At 46.5% G+C, this 6,886-nt stretch overlaps 1 pseudogene; it reads left to right on the top strand.

Moving 5' to 3' along the window:
- The first annotated feature begins 3,024 nt into the window (after positions 1-3,024).
- Positions 3,025-6,886, top strand: part of LOC111951346 (small subunit processome component 20 homolog) — a 17,588-nt pseudogene continuing 13,726 nt past the window's right edge.

Here is a 6,886-nt window from a genome sequence, read left to right as displayed (position 1 = left end):
TTTGTTTGCTGCAGTGTTGTGTGTGTGTGTTGCAATCACAACTTGTTTCTTCTCCTTATCCATCAGCCTGTGGTCCAGCTGGCTAGAGACCTTTTTATTTGTTAAAGAATAAACTTGCCTAGAAGGCCAGCATCCCGGAGTCGCCTTTTCACTGTTGACGTTGAGACTGGGTGGTTGCGGGGTACTGTTTAATGAAGCTGCCAGTTGAGGACTTGTGAGCTCTATTTCTCAAACTAGACACTCTAATGTACTTGTCTCTTGCTCAGTTGTGGACCGGGGCCTCCCACTCCTCTTTCTATTCGTGGTTGGAGCCAGTTTGCGATGTTCTGTGGAAGGGAGTAGTAGTACACATCGTTGTATGAGATTCTTCAGTTTCTTGGCTATTTCTCGCATGGAATTAGCCTTCAGTTTCTCAGAACAAAGAATAGACTGACGCAGTTTTCAGAAGAAAGTACTTTGTTTCTGGCCATTTTTGAGCCTGTAATCGAACCCACAAATGCTGCTGCAGATACTCAACTAGTCTAAAGAAGGCCAGTTTTATTGCTTCTTTAATCAGAACAACAGTTTTTCAGCTGTGCTAACATAATTGTAAAAGGGTTTTCTAATGATCATTTGCCTTTTTTTAAATGATAAACTTGGATTAGCTAACACAACGTGCTATTGGAACAGATCAGGAGTGCGATAGTGATGGTTGCTGGTAATGGGCCTCTGTACGCCTATGTAGAATATTCCATTAAAAAATCAGCCGTTCCAGCAGTTTTTATTGAATATATTATATATATATATTTTTTCACCTTTATTTAACCAGGTAAGAAAAAAAATAAGAAAAAAAAAAAGGTCTATATTTACAGCTGTATTGCAAAATGGCTTGAGGAGGTATGGGCCAATAAATAGGCCATAGTTAGCGAAAGTAATTACAATTTAGCAAAATTAACACTGGAGTGATTAGGTATGAGCAGTATGGTGATGTGCAGGTAGAAAATAACTGGTGTGCAAAAGAGCAGAGACGTAAATAAAAACAATATTGGAGATGACGGTAGGTAGATTGGGTGGGCTATTTACAGATGGGCTTACAATAGTCATTACAACATTAACAATGTCTACACTGTATTTCTGGTCAGTTTTGATGTTATTTTTAATGGACAACATTTTTTGCTTTTCTTTTTCAAAAGCAAACGCCATTTCTAAGTGACCCCAACGTTGAACGGCATTATTGACAGTCCCCATTTATACTTGTATATATTTAAAAAGGAAAAGGGGCGAAAAAGAAAATCAAATCAAAAGATTTTCAGATCACATTAAATGGTATTTGCAAACCCAGGTTTATTTTTCAAATTGACTGTTGGTATCATATTAGATTCCTCTGATGTTTTTTGTCCTTTCTCTGTGACTCTGTATGACAGTCATGAGTTGCTCCAGGACCCCAGCCCTCCCAGGGACCCTGCTGTTAGGACTTCGCGCTCCAGATCATCTCGCCCTCCTACTGCTGGGGGAGAATGTCTCACCAGGGAACGGTCAAAAAAAGGTGTTCAGCAGTGGGTTTGGATTTAGACCAGGACCTGAATTACTGGGTTCACTAAGGAGATGTTTCACATGAAACGGTTTGAACAGGTACATCGACTAATCTCATCAATACACCAGGCAATTTCATCCTAGCTGACTCCGGCAGAGTAAGCTTCCTTTCTCAGGACATAGTTTAACATATCTCTCTTCCTTTCTGGGCATTTCCCTTCATTCTCTTCTCCTTCCCTCTTCTCCATCTCTCCTTACCCTCCCTCTTTCTCTCTCTCCAGGTCTTCCTGGCCCAGGCCTGCTACAGGTACGTTTAGAGGGGGTTGTTCTCCAGTCTTAGACTCATGTGGTTCTCGTCACTCTGCCCTGGATGGGCTGGTCAGTCTCTTCCTGGCTAGAGCCCCACCCCCTACAGATTGGCTCCATGGCCCTTCGAGACCTACCCCTGGGACTTCACCGGAAATTACCCCCAATAGGAGCCAGGTGATGGGACAGAGAAGGTGTCAGTACCAGAGTTGATCCTCTTCTCTTGATCAGGCCTACCGCAGGACCCGAACCAAGACCGTTTAACTGACCTGGTCCTGCCCTCGCAGCCCCGCGTCCTCCTGCCCAACCTACGGGACCGCTTGGGCAGCAGGGAATTTGACTTGTGTCGTTCCCAGTCTGACAGCCCTCCTCAATTGCCTGCTATGAATGTGGACGACGTGAAGTTGGGGGAAAGGTATGGGATGCCCTCTGCTCTTATCTGATGTACAGATGAATGTGTGTTCCATTTCCAGATGCACAGGTTCATAGCTCCTAACCACCCCTCCAGTAGTAACCAGCAGCTGGGACAATAAAGATATTTTTTCTGTCCTCTCTCACATCCAGTCGGGTCTGTTCTGTGGGCCAGACAGCGCCCTCAGCTCTCTGCTCATTTTCTGGAATGGATCTGCTGAGAGTTCATTCTCCCTGGTGCCAGTGGAAGCGGGTAACCATCATCCAGTAAGTACTAAAAGGTAGAGAAATATCACAAGCTCTTTTGGAGACTAGTTCCCATTTTAGTGGAATAAACTGCCTTGTGACCAGAGATAAAGCTCTGGATTGGTACACTAATTCTGTGTGGGTTTCTTTTGGTTGCCATTACATGTTTGGCTAATTAATTTGGGTAACTGGTTTTGTTCTAGTAATATTAGTGCACTTTGACCCTGATTTCAACTCCTGTGTGTGTGTGTCACAGGGAAGTTCCCTACAGACATGTCGCCATCTGGGTTACTAGCGAGACCTCTACTACACCCGGCTGGCAAGTCAACGCTGCTCCAGAGCACCTATCCCACGGTTTGCACTTGCTCGACCTGCACAGATGCTGCACGTCACCTCCAACAGCTCCAAAGTTTGAAGTAGGTTTTTATATTGTTTAGGTTTATTTATGTTGGGGTACTTTATTAGTTTTGTGATTCAACTGTGATTCAAACTCTCTCCACCACGCTTCCTCCCTTCAGATTCCGCTTCCTTGACACTGATGATTCTGAAACCCACTTTGAGGCTGAGCTCGAACCGTCAGAGGTTGGTACAGAACAATCAAATGATGTCTTGTAAATTGATAATATAGACTTTATTTTGTTCAAGTTAATTGAATTCATTCCCACATGGCAGAAGATAATTTGAAGTCAGAATTGAGAGAACTTCCATTTGCGCCTAAATGACGATAAATAACACCGTTGAACTTGATTCCTCTGTGTCTGTTCAGAGGTGAGGAGAGCATTGAAGGTCACAGCCTGGTTTTGCAGTGTGTTTTCAGGCTGAGTTGCGTTCCCTGCCTCGGTGCAGGACTACAGAGGAGAATGCTGCAGCACTCAGGAAGCTCAGACAAGATTCTTTATGGTACAGAGTATCACTACCCCGGGGGGCCACAAGGGAACCTTCCAACAGCGTACCCAAGACATAAAACTTAGATTTGGAACCTAACATTTTAGATTTTGGAACCTAGAACATCATATTTCAAAACAGGCAAATTGGGACCTTTGATTAACGTTTATCATAGTGGATTGATTAAGTTCAGAAAGTTCTGTATCTTCCATTTGCAGGTTGCCTCTACGCTATTTTCAATGCTGTTCATCAACTTGAAACCCCTCTGTGGGACCCAGTCATTGAACTATAGTGTAAGAACACAAAACACACAATTGGACTTTCTAACCCCGCAATAATCGCATTTTCGTCTCTTCCTTATGTTGTGTTGTCTCTCTCCAGGACCCATTCCAGAGGAATGGGACAACAAAGACTTCTGAAGTCTTACCATGAGAGCTGGAGTTGGTAGCAGGGTTCTTGCTGGTGAGTGGCTTGCTCATTTGTGATCTGTTTTTAAACACTTGTGATGAGCTATTTGTGGTTGATGTATAAAACGATCAAGCTAAATGTTCTGTCTAACAGAAAAGGAGCTGCGTGAAGACGAAAGATGGAGGCTCTGAGCTGCAGGGGAGCCGGGCTGTTGATGTTCATCGAGAGCGGGGACGTGGGGGGTGCTGTTTCTGCAGCGTCTGAGGGATTGAACCTCTGGACCCCAGCGATGAGACAGACTTCACTAACTTCAGGGGCCTGCTTGTGGAGGGCCATGGCTCTGCGTCCCCGACCGCGTAGAACACGCAGTAGGGAGCTTCAGTCCACTGCTGCTAGGATTCATCAGGTTCGTCCTACACTATACCCTACAACACGACTAGATACTGCAGCCTACACACTACACTGCCCCTCCTACGGAGAGGAACCTCAGGTCTTTTCATTGTTGGGAGGAGGCGAGGAGACGACGCAATAAATCTAGGAATGCTTTTGAGGAAAGAGCTACCGTTTGCCCCACTGGTCTTAACTGACGTATGCCCCTCCCTTCTCATGATTGGCAGGAATGAGTTTCTTACCCAGCTGAACCTGCTGTTTTGGCACCTACTCGGACATGAGGAAGAGGAGCAGGTCCTGCTGTCATGTAGGCTAGCATTGGCGGTCGAGAGGAAGGAAAGGACAGGGAGGAGGGAGGAGGCTAGACCAGAGAGGAAGATGCCACCAAAAAGAGCAGCAGCCAAGTAAGAGATTCACGTTGAGGATTTTGGAAATAAAACATTTATTTTTGTTTCACAATACCTTTTTAAGGCCGTCCATCATTGTCGGTGATCACTGTTGTCATCGGCAAACTTGTATGATTGGTGTTGGGATCGTGCCTGGCCCATGCAGTCATGAGTGAACAGGGGAGTACAGGAGGGGATGAGGACGCAACCCTGAGGGCCCCCGTGTTGAGGATTGGTGGGCGGATGTGTTGTTGCCTACCCTTACCACCTGCGGGGCACGGCTCGTCAGGAAGTCCAGGATCCAGTGCAGAGGTGGTTTAGTCCCAGGGTCCTTAGTTAGTGATGTGCTTTGAGGCGGGGCACTCTCGTGTTGAACGCTTGGATCTGTAGTCAATGAACAGCATTCTCACATAGGTGTCCTTTTGTCCAGTGGGAAAGGGTAGTACAGTCTGCAATAAAGAGATCATCATCTATGTGGATCTGTTGGGGTGTTATGCAAATTGGAGTGGGTCTAGGGTTTCTGGGATAATGGTGTTGATGTGAGCCATGACCAGCCTTCTTCAAGATTAATGGCCACAGATGTGAGTGCTACGGGTCTGGTGTCAATTTAGGCAGGTTTACCTTAGTGTTCTTGGGCACAGGGACTATGGTGGTTCTGCTTGAAACTGTTGGTATTATAGACTTCGACAGGGAGAGGATTGAAACATGTCAGTGAAGACCCTTTTGCCAGTTGCGTCAGTGCAGGCTCGGAGTGCACGTTCCTGGGTAATCCGTCTGGTCCCTGCGGCCCTTGTGAATGTTGAACCTGTTTAAAGTCTTACTCACATCCAGTTCACTCTCAGCTGTTCTCACTATATGCCCATTTTTAGCCTGCATCAACTGCATGCCTCAATTTAAACGTACTTACCTGAACCGTTATCAGCCTATCTACCTAAACAGCAGGTAGTCCTCCGTCAGTGTTACTGCTATCAGTCCAGGTTGCCGTAGTTCACCAGGACCAGCAGATCCAGAGGGCAGCATTGGAAGTTGTTGTTCTGACCTACAAAGACCCCATAATAACACCGTTGAACTTGATTCTCTCTGTGTTGTCAGGGTGAGGAGAGCATGAAGGTCCAGCCTGTGTTTGCAGTGTGTTTTCAGGCTGAGTTGGTCCCTGCCTCGGTGCAGGACTACAGAGAGAAGCTGCWGCACYTCAGGAAGCTCAGACAAGATCTGGTACAGAGATCACTACCCCGGGGGCCACAAGGGACCTTCCAACAGGTACCCAGAACATAAAACTTAGATTTGGAACCTAAAATTTAGATTTGGAACCTAGAACATATATTTCAAACAGAATTGGGACCTTTGATTAACGTTTATCATASTGGATGATTAAGTAAAGTTCTGTATCTTCCATTTGCAGGTGCCTCTACGCTATTTCCATGCTGTTCATCAACTTGAAACCCCTGTGGGACCCAGTCATTGAACTCATAGTGTAAGAACACAAAACACACAACCACAATAAACCTAAAGGATCATACTCTATGACCTTTTAACCACGCAATAACGCATTTCGTCTCTTCCTYATGTTGTGTGTCTCTCTCCAGGACCCATGCCAGAGGAATGGACAACAAAGACTTCTGGAAGGTCTACCATGAGCAGCTGGAGTTGGTAGCAGGTCTTGCTGGTGAGTGCTTGCTCATTTGTGATCTGTTTTTAACACTGTGATGAGCTATTTGTGTTGATGTATAAAACGATCAAGTAAATGTTCTGTCTAACAGAAAAGGAGCTGCGTGAAGACGAAGATGGAGGCTCTGAGCTGCAGGGGGAGCCGGGCTGTGATGTCATCGAGAGCGGGGACGTGGGGGGTGCTGTTCCTGCAGYGTCTGAGGATGACCTCTGACCCCAGCGAGAGGACAGACTTCACTAACTTCAGGGGCCTGCTGWGGAGKGCCATGGCTCTGGTCCCCGACCGCGTAGAACCACGCAGTAGGGAGCTCAGTCCACTGCTGCTAGGATTCATCAGGTTCGTCCTACACTATACCCTACACACGACTAGATACTGCAGCCTTACACACTACACTGCCCTCCTACGGAGAGGAACCTCAGGTCTTTTCATTTTGAGGAGGAGGCGAGGAGACGACGCAATAAATCTAGGAAAGGCTTTTGMGAAAGAGCACCGTTGCCCACTGTCTTAACTGACCGTATGCCCCTCCCTTCTCATGATTGGCAGGAATGAGTTCTACCCAGCTGACCTGCTGTTGGCACCTACTCAGGACATGAGGAAGAGGAGCAGTCCTGCTGCCATGGAGGCTAGCATGGCGGGAGAGGAAGAAGAGGACAGGGAGGAGGAGGAGGCTAGA

The sequence above is a fragment of the Salvelinus sp. IW2-2015 genome, linkage group LG24, assembly GCF_002910315.2.
Source record: "Salvelinus sp. IW2-2015 linkage group LG24, ASM291031v2, whole genome shotgun sequence".
Lineage (NCBI taxonomy): Eukaryota > Metazoa > Chordata > Actinopteri > Salmoniformes > Salmonidae > Salvelinus > Salvelinus sp. IW2-2015.
This window is presented reverse-complemented; position numbering and strand designations above follow the sequence as displayed.